Source organism: Pseudophryne corroboree, chromosome 4, assembly GCF_028390025.1.
Source record: "Pseudophryne corroboree isolate aPseCor3 chromosome 4, aPseCor3.hap2, whole genome shotgun sequence".
Classification (NCBI taxonomy): Eukaryota; Metazoa; Chordata; class Amphibia; order Anura; family Myobatrachidae; genus Pseudophryne; species Pseudophryne corroboree.
In genome coordinates, this window is record NC_086447.1 from 825,898,660 (window position 1) to 825,925,832 (window position 27,173).

The following is a 27,173-nucleotide window of genomic DNA, read 5'->3' on the forward strand; positions in this document are numbered from 1 at the left end:
CAAAATTTATTTACGGATTGTAGGCTGCCTTTGCAAATTCTTACAGCCTTGTGGCACTGTACATGTAACATAATAGTACACCCTACAGGCTAATGCCAGTCTGTCTGAGATTTTCACCTCTATTATTTGTACTGGAAATTAATAGTTATACCGGGATGCGGTCAATTTACCTACAATCAAAATCCCGACGGTCAAAACCCCGACAATCATTGACCAACGGTCAAAATCCCGACAAGGTCAAAATCCTGACATGTTCAAAATACCGACATTTAAAATACCGACAAGGTCAATATATCGACATTTACAATGTTGACAGGTCAAAAAGTCGACATGAGTTTTTCATTGAAACCAACTTGTTCATAATTTACCATCCTAGTGGACCTGGAGGGGGGAAATAATAGTGTGCCGAACGCAGCGAGTCATTCGAGGTAACGCGGTACACTTATACGATGTCAATGTTGACTTATGTTAACATACCCCAAGAAAAAACGAAAACTTGTGTCAACTTTTCGACCTGTCGACATTTTAAATGTTGGTATTTTGACCTTGTCTGTATTTTGACCTTGTCGGGATTTTAACGTCTGTCATTTGTTGTCGGGATTTTGATTGTGGGTATACCTATACCCAAAACATTAGCTAGGAGCGCAAGGTCCAAGAAGTGGTACTGTTGCTACCCAGCTGGCACCTATACTTGGCTTTCATGGCATCTGGAACGGCATCCTACAGCCTGGAGAGTTGGATAGTGCCCAGCTTCCCGGTCCTGGCTTCCTCTATCGTGATGTCACATGTGTGGGGGCAGGGGAGCTTTTTTCTCCAGACTTATGTTACACTGCATGAGGTGGCTTAGAAGGAGAAGGTAGATGGGTGTCTTGGGACCACACCACCTCTCCGAGGTCAGGGGTCAGTGACTACAGAAGTCAACTGCACCCTCTAATCCACTGAAAAATATAAAAAATAGTGCAAAAGTGACAAACAGGGAAAAGTACAGGGTGGTTCAAAAGTCGCAGTACACCCTTGTCAAAGTCACAGTACACCCTTTTGTTTCAAAAGCTGTGCAGGAAATGGGAAAACTGACTTATATTCAAGATGGCGCCCATGTTCGGTACATATCCTAAAAGATAGCCCACCTCACCCATAACTTACTGGAGTATACAGTTTTCCCATTTGCTGCACAGTTTTTGAAACAAAAGGGTGTACTGCGACTTTTGAATCACCTTGTATAATAAATACATGGGTGCCATTAATGATGGCTATTGATGGGTTAATACTTTTAACCATTGGGGGGAACTACTGATTGTTAAGCCATCACTGATGCGGGGCTGCGCATGTGCAAAACAAAAAAAATATTGTGCAGTACTTAAAAGTGGTGGGATTTTGCTGTTGAACCTCACCCATCGATGGTAAAACTATTTGCCAACGGGAAGAAAACATCAATGGCCATACCTAGCAGGAAGGCAGGACAAAGAAATAGCTCCAGTTCCCCAACAGCAGCTACGAGCAGACCTAAGTGACCCTACATTGAGATGGGAATAAATTAATTCCCTGCCTGCAATATGCAGACAGATATTTTATTCCCGAAGCACGGTGTTCATTGTGTCAGAGGTGCGCTACCATGGCATGACAGTGATAAACACGCTCCGTAAAATCTTGAAGAGATGGGTAGTAAATTAAAGTTGGCACTGCTTGCCAGGGAAGCTCGCACTGCCTATTACATTGAAGGGGCGGACGACAGATGCTAAGCATGCATATTGGCAAATACAGCCCTGCCGTTTGAAAGAAACGTTTAGGTCCATCCTGTTTCATTTTATTATGAAAATGATTTAATAATAAAATGATTATTTAGCAAAATCCTAAAATGCATTTCATTTCATAGTAGAATAAACACTTTACCCTCTGGCGGCGAGCTGGTAGTAGGACAGAAACGTTATTTACCCGTCATAAATCCTTGCCGGGTCTCTTCGCAAAAGTTACACAGTAAAGAAAGAGTTTCAATAATTATCTGTAAACGATGGCATGAAGAACTACAGTATCATCAATCTGCTGCTGGATGACGGCCTCAGTCATTTTCCTGGACTCTATTTATTAAGGTCAGTAAACAAAAGTCCAAGCACTATTGTAGAGTGGTCTGACAACACCAGAGAGAACAGAACAGTGCCAGTCAGAAGCCTTGTTTGGTGCGGCAATATCTGATAATGACGGGGAGGTGTACATGCCAGCGTTTCTCTGAATGGGATTAGAGAGAACTGTGCAGATATATTTACACACACGATGAGCTGTACTTTGGGATCACAGTGATATTTATGGAAAATAAATGAATACTGAAACAAAAATACAAATAATTGTAAAATAAGGGAAATAAAATCGGAGAAGCTGGTGCCAGCCAAGGGGGGTTCCGTACTCCATTTTCTACTGATTTACAGCATTTCTCCGACTATAGATATGTCTAATGTTTATGTGTCATCTGTATATCCCTGAACCACACAAGTATATAAAAAGTCTTCTGCACCTGTTTGGTTTCTATCACTATACTGTACCATCCCGTCTTCTTTACTTATTTCAATATTAGACAGTAATACTTCTATTTACATATAAGCATTAGAACCATATAGCCGGCCACTGAGGCTCTAGACTGTTCTGGAGTCCAGGTTCTATGATTCCCTGTGCTCAGCTAGTGCGTATCTCTAGGCAGATCAGCATATTATGCTTTATCTTATATTATACAGTAATGTGCTATTATAACATACATGCCTACTCTCCCAGAATGGCCGGGAGGCTCCAGAAAAGTATGTATTATAGTAAAGCACCATATATAATACACAAGTCACGTGACTGTGTGCAAAATATCCTGCAATTCTGTACACAGTACATATAGAATACATATGAATTACCAGCAGACGGGATGCCGGCTGTCAGTATACCGACAGCAGCGTCCCATCTGTCAGAATCCTGACAGCGAGGCAGCGAGTCCCCTCATGGGCTCGCTGAGCACACCACAGTTTCTATTCCCACTCAGTTGGTGGTGTGGACCCAACAACCAAGTGGAAATACCCGGCGGTGGTCGGGAAACTGGGTGTCGCTATTTCACCAGCTGTCGGGATTCCAGCATTGGTCTCCTGAGCGCCGGGATCCCGACAGCTGGTATAATAACTGCATCCCCATAGCCTTACATTTGGGAGAATGTCCTCACTTGTAACTGAAGCGTAATCATGCCACATCACATGCAACCTAATATTTGGTAGTCAGTGATGGAATATATAGTATAACATCAATGAAGGTAAAGGATACCTAGCCATGGGGTCACCACAACCAAGCAACTTGCTAGAATTCCAATCAAAAAAGATACTGGGGAACAGCAATCCCCAGCAGTCACAGTGCTTCTCAGTGGCTCCTAATAGTCCTAGATTTTACAATTGGGCATATTGTACATTATGGGCCTTATTCAGAGGCTACATTCGCACGCAGTGGCCTCATTCAGAGGGTCTGCATACGCGCAGTGGCTACAGTGCACATGTGCAACCCTTCACCATGCGATGGGAGGGGGGGGAGCAGCAAACGCAGGCGTGCCAAGGCCGATTTCGGGCGGGGCCTGGTGACGTCACCTGCGTTTCCTGTGAGTGGAAACATGGCGCCGGACCGCCTGCATACACAGCCATGCTGCGTATGTGGGGGTCTACCTCTATTCGATGCAGGGCCAGCAATAGGGGGAAGGGGGGTCAAAGGGGACACCTGTACTGGGACCCAAGAAAAAGAGGGGCCCCAAGGATATGCCACTTAGTGCCTGGCAGGGATGTGAGCGCAGGTGAGTCTCTGGATACTGGGGAGTGCAGCGCAGCTGAGTCTCTCCCTGGGGTAAGAGTGGTTTGGTGAGGGGGTACAGGACTTTGGGATGGGGTGGGGGAGCTGAGAATGCGGCATGGAGTCATTGCGGAGAGACAGACTGTGTGGTGTTTGGGAGGAAGGAGAGAGGGAGACAGACTGTTATATGTGTGGGGGAGGAAGGATAGATAAACATATTTATATATGTGGAGTAAAAAGGTTCTCATGGGAGCCAATCAGCCTTTAGATTAATAATATTTAACAATATTTAAAAGGTTTTTATTTATACACAAATAAAAGGTACTTGTAACCTAAAAATTCGACATTGATACAATAGTCTAAAAATTCAGTAAAACGATTTCACAATCTTATACATAGACATTTTTAGTTGATATGAGGAATTTATAGTCAGGTAATCACAATCAGAACTTGAAAAGGACGTGTATCCAACCAGATGCTTGTGGTGGTGACTTTTTTGACCCAATACTGCGAAACCCAACGCGTTTCGTCCGTTAGGACTTCATCAGGGGTTTACAATCTAAATAGTTACAGAGGGAAATAAGTAAATCACATAGTCTTCAAGATTAACTTATTGAATAATAAACTCTTTTTTTCTCTCTCATAACGGGTACTCTAATACAGTCAAGTAGGGATGGACATACATACCCGTTTTTGTGAGAAAATAATTTACCACTGGTTAGGACGGGATTAAATTCCTAATGCTACATCCAATCACATGTTCTTTTCAAATGATGTGGTGTCTGAAACATTACCGTTATAATCATCAATATACATTATATCTATATATATATTCCAAGAAGGGGAGGGAAAAGGGTCAGAAAATGATGGATTTTATAACAAAGATCAATCTCATCAATCATTTATGACCTCAATTTTAATTTAGAACATATAAAGCAAATCAATCATCATTAACATTGCTTCTATTCAATTAGAAGAAATAATACATAAATGAAAATGAAAACTTAAAAGGAAGAGGCAACTAGATGTCTTTGGGAGTCTTACAGTCGTGGCACCACAAATCGGGTCCATAAATTTATGAAAAAAGGAATCAATTATTTTACCATATACTCGTATAAATCTAATGCAATTTAGCCATACATACCTAAATTGGCTTCATCAAAACAAAAATTTACAATTAAGTTGAAGTCAGATGTTGTGATTTTCCCTAGAAAGAACAAGGGTAAAATTGTTTTTCTAGTATAGCTCCCATATAATATATGTACACTATACATTCTTTTATGGCTATCTTATATGTTACTTGTATGAAGGAGACAAAACCATCAACACCATTAAGAAGAGATTTTAAAGTTCTATATATACAATAGATACAACTTAATCACTTAAATATAAGAGACCATGCTGATGCCAATTCATTAACCTCATCATTAATGGATCTTTTATGCAATTTGATATAACGCCCATTGGTATATAATATTAGAATAGTCAATCAATATTGGGCCGTAACCAAGTATGGGTCCACTTAACAGCTATGGTTCTATTCTATCACTATTTTCAACGCCCAAAACTAAGATCAGGACCATAATATTAACGACATATGACACTTTGATCATAACTTAATTATTCAGGTTCTTACCTAATTTCCTCAAGGAGAGTGAAACCTTATAATTCACCTCTGCTCCAATAAGTATCTCCAAAAAATGGGGTTCTTTTAGAGATCTCCAATCTTGAACCGCACTATTCCCTATAATTAGTTCAAAATTACATTTTTGATATAAATACTTTAAATCAATAGCCTGTATATATAATTAGATTATTACTCCTCCTAATCGATTCCCTTCATTAGCTATGGGATCAAGAGGGCATCCATAAATATATTCCAACTGGAAATAAATAGGACTTACTTTTTCACAGGAACTGGCATAACTTCACAGGAACACAGCTACAAATGAGGGACAGTCCAGGACATCCTTTTATACCTCCCTTAACTTTACATCACTTCCTGTTAGCTAATTTGAATAATTCAGTAAATGGACTTAATAAATGGATATTAATCCTCCAACCAAGCAAATGGCTCTACTTCATAAATTTATTTAGTTCTAAATGTTCTCACCATTTTAAGAGTAAAGGGGAACAGTTAGAACGCACTTTGCGTTCCAATGCCGACACCGCGTGCGTGTCACGGCTTCTCACTTCCGGTTCCGGCGGAAGTGCGTCTGTATGCGTGTCACGGGCTCACATGCGTGTCACGCTCCCGCACTTCCTGGGGAGTGCAGCGCAGCTGAGTCTCTCCCTGGGGTAAGAGTGGTTTGGTGAGGGGGTACAGGACTTTGGGATGGGGTGGGGGAGCTGAGAATGCGGCATGGAGTCATTGCGGAGAGACAGACTGTGTGGTGTTTGGGAGGAAGGAGAGAGGGAGACAGACTGTTATATGTGTGGGGGAGGAAGGATAGATAAACATATTTATATATGTGTATACATAAATGAATATATATATATATATATATATATATAAAATAAAAACAAACAATGATGGAGGCACTCGAGAAATAATAAGACGACACCACCGCTGGTAAGGTCGACGTTTCAGGGACAGCTCTCTTTTATCAAGACACAACCAGCTTGTACACAAACAACAGGTGTAAATACAAAAATACAACTCACCAAACACCAATTGTGGAGCAGAGCCCGCACGTCCCAGCTGCCGGTCTGTGACGTCACCTGTGCGACACTGCGCCGGGAATCACTGTCAGACGGGTAAGGGGCGCGGCTGGGTTGTCACGAGATGCGGTTGCTAAGCAACCACTCGTTATAGGAAGTGCAACCAGATACTGCATTACTACAAATACAGAGAACAACAAAAGACGAAATATATACAAAGATGCTGTAGGGGATACCACAATATTAGATTATCGGTCTCCTCACATATAAGGCAGCCAGTAGTGTTTCAACATATACAACTACGGATCACACACGAAATCTTGTTTCATATATATATATATATATATATATATATATATATATATATATACATTTATTAACAGTAACTTATATAATACATATATATATATATATATACACTGCTCAAAAAAATAAAGGGAACACTAAAATAACACATCCTAAATCTGAATGAATGAAACATTCTTATTAAATACTTTGTTCTTTACATAGTTGAATGTGCTGACAACAAAATCACACAAAAATTATCAATGGAAATCAAATTTATTAACCCATAGAGGTCTGGATTTGGAGTCACACTCAAATTTAAAGTGGAAAAACACACTACAGGCTGATCCAACTTTGATGTAATGTCCTTAAAACAAGTAAAAATGAGGCGCAGTAGTGTGTGTGGCCTCCACGTGCCTGTATGACCTCCCTACAACGCCTGGGCAAGCTCCTGATGAGGTGGCGGATGGTCTCCTGAGGGATCTCCTCCCAGACCTGAACTAAAGCATCCACCAACTCCTGGACAGTCTGTGGTGCAACGTGGCGTTGGTGGATGGAGCGAAACATGATGTCCCAGATGTGCTCAATTGGATTCAGGTCTGGGGAACAGGCGGGCCAGTGCATAGCATCAATGCCTCTTGCAAGAACTGCTGACACACTCCAGCCACATGAGGGGTCTAGCATTGTCTTGCATTAGGAGGAACAAAGGGCCAACCGCACCAGCATATGGTCTCATAAGGGGTCTCATGATCTCATCTCGGTACCTAATGGCAGTCAGGCTACCTCTGGTGAGCACATGGAGGGCTGTGCGGCCCCCCAAAGAAATGCCACCCCACACCATTACTGACCTACTGCCAAACCGGTCATGCTGGAGGATGTTGCAGGCAGCAGAACGTTCTCCTTGGCATCTCCAGACTCTGTCACATGTGCTCAGTGAGAACCTGCTTTCATCTGTGAAGAGCACAGGGCGCCAGTGGCAAATTTGCCAATCTTGGTGTTCTCTGGCAAATGCCAGATGTCTTGCACGGTGTTGGGCTGTAAGCACAACCCCCACCTGTGGACGTCGGGCCCTCATACCACCCTCATGGAGTCTGTTTCTGATCGTTTGAGTAGACACATGCATATTTGTGGCTTGCTGGAGGTCATTTTGCAGGGCTCTGGCAGTGCTCCTCCTGTTCCTCCTTGCACAAAGGCGGAGGTAGCGGTCCTGCTGCTGGGTTGTTGCCCTCCTACGGCCTCCTCCATGTCTCCTGATGTACTGGCCTGTCTCCTGGTAGCGCCTCCATGCTCTGGACACTACGCTGACAGACACAGCAAACCTTCTTGCCACAGCTCGCATTGATGTGCCATCCTGGATGAGCTGCACTACCTGAGCCACTTGTGTGGGTTGTAGACTCCGTCTCATGCTACCACTAGAGTGAAAGCACCGCCAGCTTTCAAAAGTGACCAAAACATCAGCCAGAAAGCATAGGCGCTGAGAAGTGGTCTGTGGTCACCACCTGCAGAACAACTCCTTTATTGGGGGTGTATTGCTAATTGCCTATAATTCCCACCTGTTGTCTATTCCATTTACACAACAGCATGTGAAATTGATTGTCAATCAGTGTTGCTTCCTAAGTGGACAGTTTGATTTCACAGAAGTGTGATTGACTTGGAGTTACATTGTGTTGTTTAAGTGTTCCCTTTATTTTTTTGAGCAGTGTATATATATATATATATATATATATATATATATATATACACGTGTGTATATATATATATATTGTCAAAGTCAGAAAAATATCTCTATGCACACTACCATATTTGCACCTCACACAGGTCCGTGCTGCGCATGCGTACGCTCTCCCGTACGTGCGCATACTCACAGTCGCGGGCACCCGCAGGCGCACGGTATGCGTATTTACGGTAGAGTTTATGTGATCGTAGCGTGCGACTCAATCGTTACATATTTTCACTATATAATGTATTTTGTAGATCATGGTCCCTTTGATAGATTCTGAAAGTTTGGTTAATATAGAATGTTCGTGAACAGAGAAATCCCTCTTTGTTTGATACGAAGGGTCAGACAGGAGTAATACAGTGGTGTTTAGTACCCATCGGAAGAGTATTTAATTAGCAATATTCCGGTGTTGGTTTGAAGCGGATTAATCGCTCGTGCGAATAGTTATGGACATAAGAAGTTTATGAACATTTACTGTATTTGCACTTACTTATCCATGCGGCGGGAAACCCAGTTTCCCTCCCACCTGAGCTGTTGGAAATAGTCACGGCCCACCTGTATGAATCAACCTATGACCTTTTGTTATAATGCGAGGAGGAATTCCTGTGTCCAATGAACAATGAGATTGTAGGGACCATTGAATTGTATTGTGTGTGGGGCATAAATAGACAAGCCGATCACATCCAGCTCTCACTCTTCAACGGTTATCATTGCTGAAAATCGGGAGCTGGATGTCCAGAGGCGCATGCGATCGTTTCCTTTGTGCGTAAGTTTTTCTCCGCAACTATATTGATCTTCTTGTTATTGTGGGCCAATTTCTCTCTCTCTCTCTCTCTCTCTCTCTCTCTCTTCTCCTCTTTCTCTCTTATTTTCCCTTAAATAGTAATTGTATTGTATTTCCTGTGTAGTTATCTGGTTAGGTAGTCTATGTTATATTGTAGTGTATGATTTGTATTTGTATTAATTCTTTTGCAAGTATATCATTCATAATATATATATATTAGGCGTTGGACCCTAAGCCCAGGTATCTGTGTATTTCTTATAGTGTTAGGTATTCTCAGAGCGTCGGTGACGCTAGAACAGCTAAAAAGGTAATAAGGTTACACTAGGTTGCATCTACACCCTATCTCTACACTAAGGTTTTACAGCATACTACATTGTTTATGGTTTAGATATAAAGGTTTAACATTGTGAGCGTCAGCGCCGCTGGTGATCTCCTCGTGGACCCGAGCGTCCGCTACGCTATAGCGAATCATTACGTTAGTCGGCAGCCAATAGCGTGCCTGCCTGTGATCTCTTGGCCGTGAGCGAACGTGACGCTTGAGCGTCTCGACCACGGCTAAGCGATCGTTACGCAACGAGCGTACCCTTACGGTACTCCATACGTAAATAGCGTACAGTGTTCTTAGACCTCATAAAGGGTTTTATATAAGATAAATATTTAGCTTTATCAATATATATATAGATATATATATATATATATATACACACATATATATATATATCTCTTCTGAGGGGCCCCAGGGATATCACTGTACCGGGCCCCATGATTTCATGATTTTTGTGATCGCATTGTGGGGCGGAGCCAAACATGCTTGACGGCCCCCAGCATGTGAGTAGTTTGGGCGCAGATTGTGCTGCGATAGCAAAATCTGCTACCAACTCTGAATAACCCCCCTTATCCATTATAATAGTTAACTTGAATCCAGGACTCAGGCTGGATGGGTGCAATTTCAGCAAAAGGTTCTAATACTGACGGTAAGATGACACTCATGACAACTTGTCCATTTCAGTATAGCACATGTTGGGGGTAGGGGGTGGTTGGGGTTATAGGGGCAGCGTCTAATAATTATTATATTTTTAAAAAACTTTCCTTGAGCAGCAATCTAAAAAAAAGAAATAACCAAATGATGTTACCATCCTAATAATTCATTAAACAACAATTGGCCTGATGCTTTTAGGATTAAATTGACCGCATTACTTTTCTTGTACACTAATTCCTATAGTCTAAGACTTTCTCAGTAAGGTTACGTGGTTTCAGAAAGCGTCAGTGTCCAGAAATAGGCCTACATTTTTCAGAACATTGTAATGATAAAGGACAACACTGCCAGCTTAGTAGGTGAGCACTTCTGAGAGGTTAAATCAGGTCTCCCAACCTCGGTCCCCAAGGCACGCCAACAGAGCAAGTTTTAGTGATATCCAGGCTGCAGCACACATGGTTAAATAAAAATAACTAAGGTACTACATACAGATGTAGCCACGCTCACCTATGCCGCGATGCGTATGCCTGGGCATGCATCGCGGCATAGTGCGAACTTGCCTGGCTGCAACTGGGCCATCGGGTGACATGATGGCCGATAAATGTCACATCCTCCCTAATACAGAGGTCTATTTGCTAAAGAAAATAAGCTTTTCCAGTGACAAAGGCTGAATGATATCTTTACAAACGTTGAAAGTAGGGTTGGCCATCATCCATCGATAATTCAAAATCATCAATGGTCTAAGGGCTAATTCAGACCTGATCGCTCGCTAGGGTTTTTTTGCACTGCTGCAAACAGATAGTCGCCGCCCATAGAGGAGTGTATTTTCACTTTGCAATTGTGCGATTGCATGTATAGATTGTAAGCTTGCGAGCAGGGCCTTCCTACCTCTGTCTGTCTGTCTGTCTGTCTGTCTTTGCCCTGTTTTGTTCTATAATTGTTGTTCTAATTGTAAAGCGCAACAGAATATGCTGCGCTATATAAGAAACTGCTAATAATAAATAAATAATAAAATGTATAGCAGAGCTGTACGAAAGGATCTTGTGCAGTCTCTGCACAGCTCAGGACCAACTCAGCGCTGCGATCACATCAGCCTGTTTGGTGCCGTAATAGACATCAGGAAACCTCCCTACAAACGCTTGGACACGCCTGTGTTTTTCCAAGCATTCCCAGAAAACGGTCAGTTGCCACCCACAAACGCCTTCTTCCTGTCAAACTCCTTGCGAACGGCCGTGCGAATGGATTCTTTGCACAAACCTATAGCTAAGCGGCGATCCACTTTGTAACCGTGCGACGCGCCTGCGCATTGCGGTGCATGCGCAGTTCTGACCTGATCTCAGCACTGCAAAAAACGCTAGTGAGCGATCAGGTCCTAATTGCCCCCTATGACCGATGGTAACTATTTTTGCCATCGATGGGGGAGCACCAGATAGTTTCCCGCCATCGATGATAAAGAGCTATCAAATATTTCTGTTTCTCTACATGGTGTCGGAGACTCGGAGCATAGCTCTGACCCCTGACACCCGTGAAGCCACGCCCCTGGGCCCTGATTGGCCCGCAACTCGCTCAATACTAAAATAAGGGTGACCATCGATGGGAGAAGCCATCGATGGTTACCTTACAGATTGCTTCTTACCATCGAGGTTATCCATTAATGGCACCATCGATGGTAAACATCAATGTATAACCCATCGATGGCCATCCCTAGTTGAAATCAAGCCTTGACTATTTATAGACTATAAAGGCAATTTCACAGCACAGAAGGGCTGTGCCGATGTTATTTCACATGACAGGTATGTTGGGCATTTTTCCGTGATATGAGATTCCCTTACCTCCCTTTCATCTGTGCTGTGCTGTGCTCTCGGGACCCTATTGTGCTATGTTCATACGCAGCTCTTTTAATCCTGTTACAGTATCTGTCAGATGCTATCAGGGCCTGAGAAGTGTACTGGGTATTAGTGGCACTCTTCAGCCAGCACGAGGCTCAGAATGATTGATTCCCTAGCTGAGCATATCATTGCATTACACCATCATTTTGTATTTAAAGCTAGTTTATCTGTTTAATAGTCTGATGGTTTGTGCTTTGTGCTATCAGTTTTCAGTAGCACATGTAAGTAAACAAACGTATTTATCACTCCTGGGATCAGTAAGTGCTAATAAAGATGCTGGTGCGAGCAGTTCACATTTGTTTTGATGACAGGCACATCCCAAATTAGCTGAGAATGCTTTGCGTAGTCTAGAACTCGGGATAACAGTTGGCCTTTTTGGATCATGCAGGCATTTATAACAATATTTGGATTAAAAATGTAATTATTCAGAGAAAGATAAAATAATTATAAATAAGACTGGCTTATCATTGATGTGGAGCGATAATTGTAGAGCAATCAGTTCTTTATGTGGCAAGTGATATCTATAACTCACATACAGTACAGTACCACCCTGTGCAACCTACAGCTGGCAGTAGAGATGAGCGGGATCGGTTCCTCGGAATCCGAACCCGCCCGAACTTCAGCTTTTTTTACATGGATCCGAGCGACTCGGATCTTCCCGCCTTGCTCGGTTAACCCGAGCGCGCCCGAACGTCATCATGACGCTGTCGGATTCTCGCGAGGCTCGGATTCTATCGCGAGACTCGGATTCTATATAAGGAGCCGCGCGTCGCCGCCATTTTCACACGTGCATTGAGATTGATAGGGAGAGGACGTGGCTGGCGTCCTCTCCATTTAGATTAGAAGAGAGAGAGTGAGATTGAGACAGAGACACTTGATTTACTGGAGCTTAGGAGTACTAGAGAGTGCAGAGTTTACTAGTGACTGACCACTGACCAGTGACCACCAGTGCAGTTTTATTTAATATAATCCGTTCTCTGCCTGAAAAAAACGATACACAGTGACTCAGTCACATACCATATCTGTGCTCAGCCCAGTGTGCTGCATCATCTATGTATAATATCTGACTGTGCTCACACAGCTTAATTGTGGGGGAGACTGGGGAGCAGTTATAGGTTATAGCAGGAGCCAGGAGTACATATTATTAAAATTAAACAGTGCACACTTTTGCTGCAGGAGTGCCACTGCCAGTGTGACTGACCAGTGACCTGACCACACTGACCACCAGTATAGTATACTATATTGTGATTGCCTGAAAAAGTTAAACACTCGTCGTGTGACTTGTGTGGTGTTTTTTTATTCTATAAAAAACTCATTCTGCTGACAGACAGTGTCCAGCAGGTCCGTCATTATATAATATATACCTGTCCGGCTGCAGTAGTGATATATATATATTTTTTATATCATTATTTATCATCCAGTCGCAGCAGACACAGTACGGTAGTTCACGGCTGTAGCTACCTCTGTGTCGGCACTCGGCAGTCCATCCATAATTGTATACCACCTACCCGTGGTTTTTTTTTTCTTTCTTCTTTATACATACTACATCTCATTATCATCCAGTCTATAATAGCAGCAGACACAGTACAGTACGGTAGTCCACGGCTGTAGCTACTTCTGTGTCGGCACTCGGCAGTCCATCCATAATTGTATACCACCTACCCGTGGTTTTTTTTTTTCTTCTTTATACATACTACATCTCATTATCATCCAGTCTATATTAGCAGCAGACACAGTACAGTACGGTAGTCCACGGCTGTAGCTACCTCTGTGTCGGCACTCGGCAGTCCATCCATAATTGTATACCACCTACCCGTGTTTTTTTTTTCTTTCTTCTTTATACATACTACATCTCATTATCAACCAGTCTATATTAGCAGCAGACACAGTACAGTACGGTAGTCCACGGCTGTAGCTACCTCTGTGTCGGCACTCGGCAGTCCGTCCATAATTGTATACCACCTACCCGTGGTTTTTTTTTCTTTCTTCTTTATACATACTACATCTCATTATCATCCAGTCTATATTAGCAGCAGACACAGTACAGTACGGTAGTCCACGGCTGTAGCTACCTCTGTGTCGGCACTCGGCAGTCCATCCATAATTGTATACCACCTACCCGTGGTTTTTTTTTCTTCTTTATACATACTACATCTCATTATCATCCAGTCTATATTAGCAGCAGACACAGTACAGTACGGTAGTCCACGGCTGTAGCTACCTCTGTGTCGGCACTCAGCAGTCCATCCATAATTGTATACCACCTACCCGTGGTTTTTTTTTTTCGTTCTTCTTTGTACATACTACTATAGTATAGTAGCTTACTGTAGCAGTCTGCGGTGCTGCTGAGCTGACAGTGTCCAGCAGGTCCGTCATCAGTCATCATTACCTAATAAATATATTATCTACCTGTCCGGCTGCAGTACTAGTGATATTATATATACATACATATATATATTGATTTCATCTCATTATCAATCATCCAGTCTATATTAGCAGCAGACACAGTACGTTAGTCCACGGCTGTAGCTACCTCTGTGTCGGCACTCGGCAGTCCATCCATAATTGTATACCACCTACCCGTGTTTTTTTTTTTCTTTCTTCTTTGTACATACTACTATAGAGTATAGTAGCTTACTGTAGCAGTCTGCGGTGCTGCTGAGCTGACAGTGTCCAGCAGGTCCGTCATCAGTCATCATTACCTAATAAATATATTATCTACCTGTCCGGCTGCAGTACTAGTGATATTATATATACATACATATATATATTGATTTCATCTCATTATCAATCATCCAGTCTATATTAGCAGCAGACACAGTACGTTAGTCCACGGCTGTAGCTACCTCTGTGTCGGCACTCGGCAGTCCATCCATAATTGTATACCACCTACCCGTGGTTTTTTCTTTCTTTCTTCTTTGTACATACTACTATAGAGTATAGTAGCTTACTGTAGCAGTCTGCGGTGCTGCTGAGCTGACAGTGTCCAGCAGGTCCGTCATCAGTCATCATTACCTAATAAATATATTATCTACCTGTCCGGCTGCAGTACTAGTGATATTATATATACATACATATATATATTGATTTCATCTCATTATCAATCATCCAGTCTATATTAGCAGCAGACACAGTACGTTAGTCCACGGCTGTAGCTACCTCTGTGTCGGCACTCGGCAGTCCATCCATAATTGTATACCACCTACCCGTGGTTTTTTTTTTTTCTTTCTTCTTTGTACATACTACTATAGAGTATAGTAGCTTACTGTAGCAGTCTGCGGTGCTGCTGAGCTGACAGTGTCCAGCAGGTCCGTCATCAGTCATCATTACCTAATAAATATATTATCTACCTGTCCGGCTGCAGTACTAGTGATATTATATATACATACATATATATATTGATTTCATCTCATTATCAATCATCCAGTCTATATTAGCAGCAGACACAGTACGTTAGTCCACGGCTGTAGCTACCTCTGTGTCGGCACTCAGCAGTCCATCCATAATTGTATACCACCTACCCGTGGTTTTTTTTTTTCGTTCTTCTTTGTACATACTACTATAGTATAGTAGCTTACTGTAGCAGTCTGCGGTGCTGCTGAGCTGACAGTGTCCAGCAGGTCCGTCATCAGTCATCATTACCTAATAAATATATTATCTACCTGTCCGGCTGCAGTACTAGTGATATTATATATACATACATATATATATTGATTTCATCTCATTATCAATCATCCAGTCTATATTAGCAGCAGACACAGTACGTTAGTCCACGGCTGTAGCTACCTCTGTGTCGGCACTCAGCAGTCCATCCATAATTGTATACCACCTACCCGTGTTTTTTTTTTTTTCGTTCTTCTTTGTACATACTACTATAGTATAGTAGCTTACTGTAGCAGTCTGCGGTGCTGCTGAGCTGACAGTGTCCAGCAGGTCCGTCATCAGTCATCATTACCTAATAAATATATTATCTACCTGTCCGGCTGCAGTACTAGTGATATTATATATACATACATATATATATTGATTTCATCTCATTATCAATCATCCAGTCTATATTAGCAGCAGACACAGTACGTTAGTCCACGGCTGTAGCTACCTCTGTGTCGGCACTCGGCAGTCCATCCATAAGTATACTAGTATCCATCCATCTCCATTGTTTACCTGAGGTGCCTTTTAGTTGTGCCTATTAAAATATGGAGAACAAAAATGTTGAGGTTCCAAAATTAGGGAAAGATCAAGATCCACTTCCACCTCGTGCTGAAGCTGCTGCCACTAGTCATGGCCGAGACGATGAAATGCCAGCAACGTCGTCTGCCAAGGCCGATGCCCAATGTCATAGTACAGAGCATGTCAAATCCAAAACACCAAATATCAGTAAAAAAAGGACTCCAAAACCTAAAATAAAATTGTCGGAGGAGAAGCGTAAACTTGCCAATATGCCATTTACCACACGGAGTGGCAAGGAACGGCTGAGGCCCTGGCCTATGTTCATGGCTAGTGGTTCAGCTTCACATGAGGATGGAAGCACTCAGCCTCTCGCTAGAAAACTGAAAAGACTCAAGCTGGCAAAAGCACCGCAAAGAACTGTGCGTTCTTCGAAATCCCAAATCCACAAGGAGAGTCCAATTGTGTCGGTTGCGATGCCTGACCTTCCCAACACTGGACGTGAAGAGCATGCGCCTTCCACCATTTGCACACCCCCTGCAAGTGCTGGAAGGAGCACCCGCAGTCCAGTTCCTGATAGTCAGATTGAAGATGTCAGTGTTGAAGTACACCAGGATGAGGAGGATATGGGTGTTGCTGGCGCTGGGGAGGAAATTGACCAGGAGGATTCTGATGGTGAGGTGGTTTGTTTAAGTCAGGCACCCGGGGAGACACCTGTTGTCCGTGGGAGGAATATGGCCACTGACATGCCTGGTGAAAATACCAAAAAAATCAGCTCTTCGGTGTGGAAGTATTTCAACAGAAATGCGGACAACAGGTGTCAAGCCGTGTGTTGCCTTTGTCAAGCTGTAATAAGTAGGGGTAAGGACGTTAACCACCTCGGAACATCCTCCCTTATACGTCACCTGCAGCGCATTCATAATAAGTCAGTGACAAGTTCAAAAACTTTGGGTGACAGCGGAAGCAGTCCACTGACCAGTAAATCCCTTCCTCTTGTAACCAAGCTCACGCAAACCACCCCACCAACTCCCTCAGTGTCAATTTCCTCCTTCCCCAGGAATGCCAATAGTCCTGCAGGCCATGTCACTGGCAATTCTGACGATTCCTCTCCTGCCTGGGATTCCTCCGATGCATCCTTGCGTGTAACGCCTACTGCTGCTGGCGCTGCTGTTGTTGCTGCTGGGAGTCGATGGTCATCCCAGAGGGGAAGTCGTAAGACCACTTTTACTACTTCCACCAAGCAATTGACTGTCCAACAGTCCTTTGCGAGGAAGATGAAATATCACAGCAGTCATCCTACTGCAAAGCGGATAACTGAGGCCTTGGCATCCTGGGTGGTGAGAAACGTGGTTCCGGTATCCATCATTACTGCAGAGCCAACTAGAGACTTGTTGGAGGTACTGTGTCCCCGGTACCAAATACCATCTAGGTTCCATTTCTCTAGGCAGGCGATACCGAAAATGTACACAGACCTCAGAAAAAGAGTCACCAGTGTCCTAAAAAATGCAGCTGTACCCAATGTCCACTTAACCACGGACATGTGGACAAGTGGAGCAGGGCAGGGTCAGGACTATATGACTGTGACAGCCCACTGGGTAGATGTATGGACTCCCGCCGCAAGAACAGCAGCGGCGGCACCAGTAGCAGCATCTCGCAAACGCCAACTCTTTCCTAGGCAGGCTACGCTTTGTATCACCGGTTTCCAGAATACGCACACAGCTGAAAACCTCTTACGGCAACTGAGGAAGATCATCGCGGAATGGCTTACCCCAATTGGACTCTCCTGTGGATTTGTGGCATCGGACAACGCCAGCAATATTGTGTGTGCATTAAATATGGGCAAATTCCAGCACGTCCCATGTTTTGCACATACCTTGAATTTGGTGGTGCAGAATTATTTAAAAAACGACAGGGGCGTGCAAGAGATGCTGTCGGTGGCCAGAAGAATTGCGGGACACTTTCGGCGTACAGGCACCACGTACAGAAGACTGGAGCACCACCAAAAACTACTGAACCTGCCCTGCCATCATCTGAAGCAAGAAGTGGTAACGAGGTGGAATTCAACCCTCTATATGCTTCAGAGGTTGGAGGAGCAGCAAAAGGCCATTCAAGCCTATACAATTGAGCACGATATAGTAGGTGGAATGCACCTGTCTCAAGCGCAGTGGAGAATGATTTCAACGTTGTGCAAGCTTCTGATGCCCTTTGAACTTGCCACACGTGAAGTCAGTTCAGACACTGCCAGCCTGAGTCAGGTCATTCCCCTCATCAGGCTTTTGCAGAAGAAGCTGGAGACATTGAAGGAGGAGCTAACACGGAGCGATTCCGCTAGGCATGTGGGACTTGTGGATGGAGCCCTTAATTCGCTTAACAAGGATTCACGGGTGGTCAATCTGTTGAAATCAGAGCACTACATTTTGGCCACCGTGCTCGATCCTAGATTTAAAGCCTACCTTGGATCTCTCTTTCCGGCAGACACAAGTCTGCTGGGGTTGAAAGACCTGCTGGTGAGAAAATTGTCAAGTCAAGCGGAACGCGACCTGTCAACATCTCCTCCTTCACATTCTCCCGCAACTGGGGGTGCGAGGAAAAGGCTCAGAATTCCGAGCCCACCCGCTGGCGGTGATGCAGGGCAGTCTGGAGCGACTGCTGATGCTGACATCTGGTCCGGACTGAAGGACCTGACAACGATTACGGACATGTCGTCTACTGTCACTGCATATGATTCTCTCAACATTGAAAGAATGGTGGAGGATTATATGAGTGACCGCATCCAAGTAGGCACGTCACACAGTCCGTACTTATACTGGCAGGAAAAAGAGGCAATTTGGAGGCCCTTGCACAAACTGGCTTTATTCTACCTAAGTTGCCCTCCCACAAGTGTGTACTCCGAAAGAGTGTTTAGTGCCGCCGCTCACCTTGTCAGCAATCGGCGTACGAGGTTACATCCAGAAAATGTGGAGAAGATGATGTTCATTAAAATGAATTATAATCAATTCCTCCGCGGAGACATTGACCAGCAGCAATTGCCTCCACAAAGTACACAGGGAGCTGAGATGGTGGATTCCAGTGGGGACGAATTGATAATCTGTGAGGAGGGGGATGTACACGGTGATATATCGGAGGATGATGATGAGGTGGACATCTTGCCTCTGTAGAGCCAGTTTGTGCAAGGAGAGATTAATTGCTTCTTTTTTGGTGGGGGTCCAAACCAACCCGTCATTTCAGTCACAGTCGTGTGGCAGACCCTGTCACTGAAATGATGGGTTGGTTAAAGTGTGCATGTCCTGTTTATACAACATAAGGGTGGGTGGGAGGGCCCAAGGACAATTCCATCTTGCACCTCTTTTTTCTTTAATTTTTCTTTGCGTCATGTGCTGTTTGGGGAGGGTTTTTTGGAAGGGACATCCTGCGTGACACTGCAGTGCCACTCCTAGATGGGCCCGGTGTTTGTGTCGGCCACTAGGGTCGCTTATCTTACTCACACAGCTACCTCATTGCGCCTCTTTTTTTCTTTGCGTCATGTGCTGTTTGGGGAGGGTTTTTTGGAAGGGACATCCTGCGTGACACTGCAGTGCCACTCCTAGATGGGCCCGGTGTTTGTGTCGGCCACTAGGGTCGCTTATCTTACTCACACAGCGACCTCGGTGCAAATTTTAGGACTAAAAATAATATTGTGAGGTGTGAGGTATTCAGAATAGACTGAAAATGAGTGGAAATTATGGTTTTTGAGGTTAATAATACTTTGGGATCAAAATGACCCCCAAATTCTATGATTTAAGCTGTTTTTTAGGGTTTTTTGAAAAAAACACCCGAATCCAAAACACACCCGAATCCGACAAAAAAAATTCGGTGAGGTTTTGCCAAAACGCGGTCGAACCCAAAACACGGCCGCGGAACCGAACCCAAAACCAAAACCCGAAAAATTTCCGGCGCTCATCTCTAGCTGGCAGCAGAACATGTTCTTACATTTTAGGACAAACGATAGATTTTCATCTCTAATCCAAGGCAGTGATGATTTCCGACTGACTGAGGTACGCTGTATGCAAAAAAGCAAATATATATATATATATATATATATATATATATGTATATAATTATATAGCACACACATACATACTAAAAAGGTCTACGGTCAAAAGGCTGACAATTAATCAATTAATAGGTACAAAATGTTGTTTTTTTCTGGGATTTTTTTCAACTTTTTCATACTTTACCATCCACATGGGCTACGATTGGGAATAGTAACCTGTGCGGAGAACGGCATAGTCGGACACCTTGCCCGAGGGGATGCGGTACACTAATGGGGCCTTGTTGTGGCAAAAAAAAGTGACAAAAACAAAACACCCCCACCCCCAAAATAAAAATTGTGTAGACCATTTCCATGTCGACATTTTGACCTAATCCACGTCAACCATTTGAATCTGTCGACCTAATGCATGTCGACCTATCGACAGTAGACCTTTTTAGTGTAGATCTAATGATACACGTACAAACACAGACACATACATGCAAACCTCATACACACACGCACACACACACAGAACATACATATATTTGCACATACCCAGAGCTGAGAGCAGGCTGGCGGCACTGTGAGGACGGACAGATCTGTTGTAGCTGAGCATGTGCAGTCAGCAGCTCCAGCCTGGACTTTTGAATGCAGACAGCGCTGTTGGTCAGAGCACTCTGTTGTAGCAGCTCTGCAATCACAGCTTTTGCTGAAAAGATTTGGCTCATCATGGGGGGGGGGGGGGGGGTTCTAGGCACTCAGAAACCCCCTCTGTGTGCACCACTGGGTGTGTCTGTTTGTTTTACAGTTAAGGATGGCAGAACACATGCAAGCAAGAGAAAGCCGTGAATTGATGGCATGCACATATGGCATTGGCTCAGTTGAGAGAGAGACTGAGGGCAGCACAGCATCTCTCGGAGTAAAGAAAATGGGGGGGTGGAGTTTAACTTGCGGGTACGGCATTTCCCGTGATGTCACACCCTTGTAATGAGACCATGCTTTTTATAGTGAGGTCACACCCCTTTCTGGCACCACACACCTCTGAATAATGGTGCACTGGGGTACTATACTTGTATTTATGGAGACCACTCTCCAACACAGCTCATGTCCCTTAATGTAAATGTTGGGCGGTGTGACCAAATCTTCCCATGCCTTAGCGGTGTATCGCAGCACTGCTCACCGAGCACCAAATCACAAATTAATGTTAATAGTTCTAATTAAACAGAAAGAAAATAGGGACATTTTGCCAAGGGCGCATAGAGACATCGATAGGCCACAGTTTCCAAGGCTAACAATGCACCTAGATGACAATTGAGGAGCGTAGAATAGAAGGAATCAGTAACCAGGGAGTCCAAGCAGTGTCTCTGCACAGAGGCATTATGCTGTTAGTACCTGTCACTGTGTTTGTACTGTACTGTACATATATATAGAATTATTTCATCATAGAGGATCAGCTAATATACACAATTTATTTTCACATGTCAGTACTATGGCTATAAATCACCAGTGATATAAGAATGTAGAACGAAGCTGGGTGCACCTAAGGTCAGGGGGAATGCGCGTAGGCATAATGTTTATATAGCAAATCTCCTTTATAATGTGCCGGTATGATAAAAGAAACAGCTGGGATAGTGACAGTGCAAACCAGACAGCATAAGATAACAGATCATCTATTTCTGTGTAATCGTTCCTACATAGAGGAGAATATTCATCATAAACGCATTTTTGACCTGTAAAATGTCTCATATTGCCACGATAAGAGATATACCTTGGGGGTTATATATGCCTATGCCCCCCCTCCCCCGCTCCCTCCCAGCTAGAGCGGCGCATCTGATGAGCTAAGCCTTTCACAGCAGATAGCCTGATAGAGAACTGTGGGTACAGAGGTAATCTTATTGCCACGAGAAGTGATGAAAGTTCATGGTACTGTAACATGCCCAAACTCCCCCTAACTAGTGTATAATAAGCTGCTCAATATTTGTGGCTATATGCAAAAGCAGTCAGTATTTGCCCTGCATGCAAAAAAACAATCAACATAATTGCACCACTTTCAGTGCAGCATTGTTCAAACACAAATCTGTTGCTTCAGAACCCGCCCCAATGTGCGCTTTCTAAAATGAAAGCTATAAGGATTAAGCTCTGTGGGTTAGAATTAGTAAAGTTTCTAGAAATGAGAAGTGGAGTTATTGCTCATACCAACTAATCAGAATCTAGTTATCATTTATTTTATTGCATTCTACAAAATGCTAGACAGATTCTGATTGGTTGCTATGGGCACCACTTATCTGTTTAAGGCTTCAGTAAATCTACCCCTGTGTTTAACACATGCTTACCAGGTACTTAGATCTGTCATTTTTCAAACACAGCCTGTAACATGGCAGTTAGGAGCTGATTGGCTGGTACTTTATCTTTCTCCACTTTATCACTCTCCAAGGCTTAGAGCATAGAACCCTATGTTATATAGATATTATTATTTGATATATTATCAATCAGAGAGAGGATCTGTATTGCATGTTATTGCAGTGCCGTAACTAGGCATTTTAGCGATGTGTGCAAGAAATGGCATTGGCGCCCCCCAATCAAAATAGGGGCAGTGCGCGCCGTGGGCGCGTGAAAATATATATGGGGCGTGGCTTCATGGGGAAGGGGCGTGGCCACAAAATAATACCAATTCATACTACGGTGCACAGTAGTCTCCATTATTCAAATTACGCTGCACAGTAGCGCCACTACACCAGGTAGAGCCCCTTTTACACATTACGGCAGACAGTCCCCCTTTTTACACATTACGGCAGACAGCGTCCCCCTTTTTACACATTACGGCACACAGCGTCCCCTTTTTACACATTACGGCAGACAGCGTCCCCCTTTTTACACATTACGGGACACAGCGTCCCCTTTTTACACATTACGGCAGACAGCGTCCCCCTTTTAACACATTACGGCAGACAGCGTCCCCCTTTTTACACATTACGGCAGACAGTGTCCCCTTTTTTACACATTACGGCAGACAGCGTCCCCTTTTTACACATTATGGCAGACAGCCTCCCCTTTTTACACGTTACACATGGCAGTGTCAAGGAAAAGCGTGTCTTTGCCTCTTTGTTTTTATCCCCAAGTGCCGCCGGATTGAATGGTCTGTATCATCTGTAGGTTGTTTTGTCAAGTAAAGGTAACAAAAGAGGGCAACGGGGCAAGTAAATTATATTGAGTTTAAGAGTCTTGTATAAATATATATATATATATATATATATATATATATATATATATATATTTTATACACACACATTTATAGAACACCGCAGGAAAAAGGTTTTGCACACAAATCCTCTTTACATCACATTCATGCAGGGCCGGCAACAGAAGTCTTGGGGTCCGGTACACGGATATCTCTTGGACCCCCCCCCCCCCATATTATATATAGTTTACACTGGTTGTGACTTGAAGCTATTGTAGCTACTGGTAAGGTTACACACGCATATGAAATTGTGGTAGACCTGTGTATTTGAACTTGTTATCCAAATCCCTGAATCATAAGGTCGCATACCTATATGAACTTGCGTTCAGGCCTATGTGTTTGAACTTGTTATTCAAGCACTTAACCATAAGGCTTAATCTAACTTTCACCTGTGTACCCCACCGGTATGTGGTTTTTTCAAGTATCCAGAATACGTAATTGCCATTTCATTGATGCACTAACAGTATTTATCAAGCACTAGAGACATACCCCTGATGAAGTCTTAGAGTAAGACGAAACGCGTCGGGTTATTTGTTCATAAACATCAAAATCTCCGAATTGTCAAAGGAGAAGGAGGAATCTATCAAAGTTATTTCAACTGGTCCTCTGTACTATATGGTGTTATCTGCAAGAAGAGATACTATACCGTTTTGTATCATTGCTTTTATGTTGTAATAAATTTTTACATGGAACATGTTAAATGTGGTTTTATGATCACGAATTAGGAGTAAATATCTTAGGGAGACTGCTGTTTTTCCCCATTGAATATTGGGTGGAAAAACAACCCAAGTGCGCCCATTCCTCTACTAGCACATATATATATATATATATATATATATATATATATATCACACACCTATAAATATGTGTGTCTGTGTGATTGGGAGCTGGGAGTGATTATTTTTGAGTTTTCACTAAAATGGCAGTAACTGTGTGGTGAAGGTGCCAGGAGCCATATTATCCAGCCAAAGGCACTCAACACAGCCCGGGAGTCTCTTGTCTGTTGGGACTTGGGAGTGTAGTTACATAACATAAAAACATAGGGCGATATTCAAATAATATAGCACGCCCAATCTCCTTTCTAAAGTGATTCCCGTTATCGCGCATATCACACCCATAGTAGTCAGGTTTAGTTGCGTAAAGGGTTGGGCGCCCTCGCTACCCCGGGGGTAGCGAGCTGAAATCATTATGCCACACCCATCAACAGAAACAATATGGGTGTGAAAAGGGATGAAAAGAATTGAATACCGCCCGTAGACTGTGACGGAAGATAAAAACCATGTGGCCCATCTAGTCTGACCTAAACACATATACACACACACACACTTATACACTTGGGTTAATTTATTGTTGGTGGGAGCCAATTAACCTACCAGTATCTTTTTGGATTGTGAGAGGAAACCAGAGTACCCGGAGGAAACCCACACAAGAATTTGTATAGCATCCGTACTGCCCTGAGCATAAGTTACACTGCACAAAGACTACATCCCTCATAGTACGACAGAGCCCAGCCATGTTATTATATGTATGTATGTATGTATATATATATATATATATATATATATATAAATAAATCATTCCATCATATAATTCATTCACGTACCATATAGTTCAAGCAGGCTACAATATAGACCCAACATGCCATCAGGCAGCCGTATATTACACACCTTTGAGTTACATAAACAATAAGTGGGAGCAACAATAGAGCTCAGTGGAACAGGGTCACATTAACATTTTCAGATACCTCTCTTGCATATGATATTTATGGGCAATGGAGGTAACCTTACTTTTTAAAAACTCTTATTTCTTTTTAGTAACTTACAGGTTATATGTAGCATAAACACAAATGATGCTGCCATTTGTTTTTATTATAGTGTTATCTACACCACATTGTATGTGGAAACCAAGCGTACCATGAGGTCAGGGGCTGGCTGGCAACTTTTAGCCTGGGGGGCAAGTCCAGAGCACTGGCCCATAAGTAATGGCGGCGCCATCTTAACGAGTTTTTCTTGTTTAAAAATATATATTAATACAAAAAAAATTAGGCCTGGTGTAAATTATCCCAAAGATACTTTATTATAAATTTGTCAGTGCGGCCGCGGCTTCAGCAGAGCTGTGTAGTGCAGGGGTGGCCAACCAGTCAGTGGCAAAGAGCCAGAAAAGATCTGTAGTCAAGGGTAAGAGAAATATCATGCGTGCGCCGAAGTGGGGGCATGGCATAGTTGTCACAAAGCCACACCCCATTTTTATGCACGCACCTTTCGGTTTGACGTTTGTAGGAGTATGACCTTGTGCCATAACCCCATTTTTAGTCATGTTGTACAGTGCCACATACAAATAAAGCCCCTGTACAGTGCCACATACATATAAAAACACCAAAAAAAGAGTGCCTCCACAGTGCCAAATACATATATGCCCCCACAGTGCCAGATACATATATATCCACACAGTGCCAGATACATATATGTTCCCACAGTGCCAGATACATCTATTCCTGCACAGTGCCAGATACACATCTCCCTAGTGCCAGATATGCCCCCAGTGCCAAATATGCCCCCTCTGCCAGATTCACGTCCCCCCAGTGCCAGATACACATGTCCCCCCAGTGCCAGATACACGTCCCCCCAATGCCAGATATGCCCCCAGTGCCAGATACACATGTCCCCCCAGTGCCAGATATGCCCCCAGAGCCAGATACACGTCCCCCCCAGTGCCAAATATGCCCCCTCTGCCAGATTCACGTCCCCCCAGTGCCAGATACACATGTCCCCCCAGAGCCAGATACACATGTCCCCCCAGAGCCAGATACACGTCCCCCCCAGTGCCAGATATGCCCCTAGTGCCAGATACACGTCCCCCCAGTGCCAGATATGCCCCCAGTGCCAGATACACGTCCCCCCAGTGCCAGATATGCCCCCAGTGCCAGATGTACCCCCAGTGTAAGATACACATGTCCCCACACTGCGCCCCCCAAGTGCTGCTCACCGCCGCGCTGCTGCTCTGCTCAGTCTGCTGCTTGTGAGGGGAGGAGAGCGCAGCGTGCGCTTCTACTGTCCCTCAGTCTCCACTCTCTGGCGGCAATGATTCTCTCTAATTAGGTGCCGGTCCATGAGCCAGAGTACGCGGACCGGCAGCTAAGACTCCTGATTGGCTGCCGGTCCGTGAGCTCTGATTGGCTCTCGGGCCGGCGCCGGGCACTGCAAACTAGGGCAGCGGGAGGCGCCGCGGGAGCTTACACGTGGAGATAGAAAGAGGCGCATGCAGCTCGAGAGCCGTGAGTTGACCACCGCTGGTGTAGTGGAAGGTAGCGGCTAGTCCGTGACCCTTGGCAGTAGCGTGACCCGGGGGGCACATGGCACCCTGCCCCCCGGGCTAGTCCGCCTCTGCATGAGGTATGAGGTTCAGCCAACAGCCCAGAAACTTTCCCAGCACTTACAGTATATTTTGTTTCAACTCCACATGGAGACAGCAGGCTGCATGCACATGAAAGGCTTTTTCTTGCACTGTCCACCATGATATATACAGTACAAATGCTTATGTATAACAGTATGAAGAAAATACTTTACCAGATGTTTACCCAGGAAGAAGCCTCATTTTTAGCAGTGGGTCTGCAGACGGCTGCTGCCTGTCAGTGTGCCTGGCGGTG

At 43.8% G+C, this 27,173-nt stretch overlaps 1 protein-coding gene and 1 long non-coding RNA gene across 3 annotated transcripts in view; both read right to left on the bottom strand.

Moving 5' to 3' along the window:
- The window catches only part of MACROD2 (mono-ADP ribosylhydrolase 2), a 3,123,444-nt gene that overhangs the window by 1,294,488 nt on the left and 1,801,783 nt on the right, over positions 1-27,173 (bottom strand). The window lies entirely within an intron of this gene.
- Positions 4,196-5,533, bottom strand: LOC134911808 (uncharacterized). Its single transcript, XR_010176857.1, has 4 exons — positions 5,432-5,533; positions 4,940-5,002; positions 4,483-4,577; positions 4,196-4,354 (listed from the first exon to the last, which is right to left on the bottom strand). It is a non-coding gene; the product is annotated as an uncharacterized LOC134911808 (long non-coding RNA).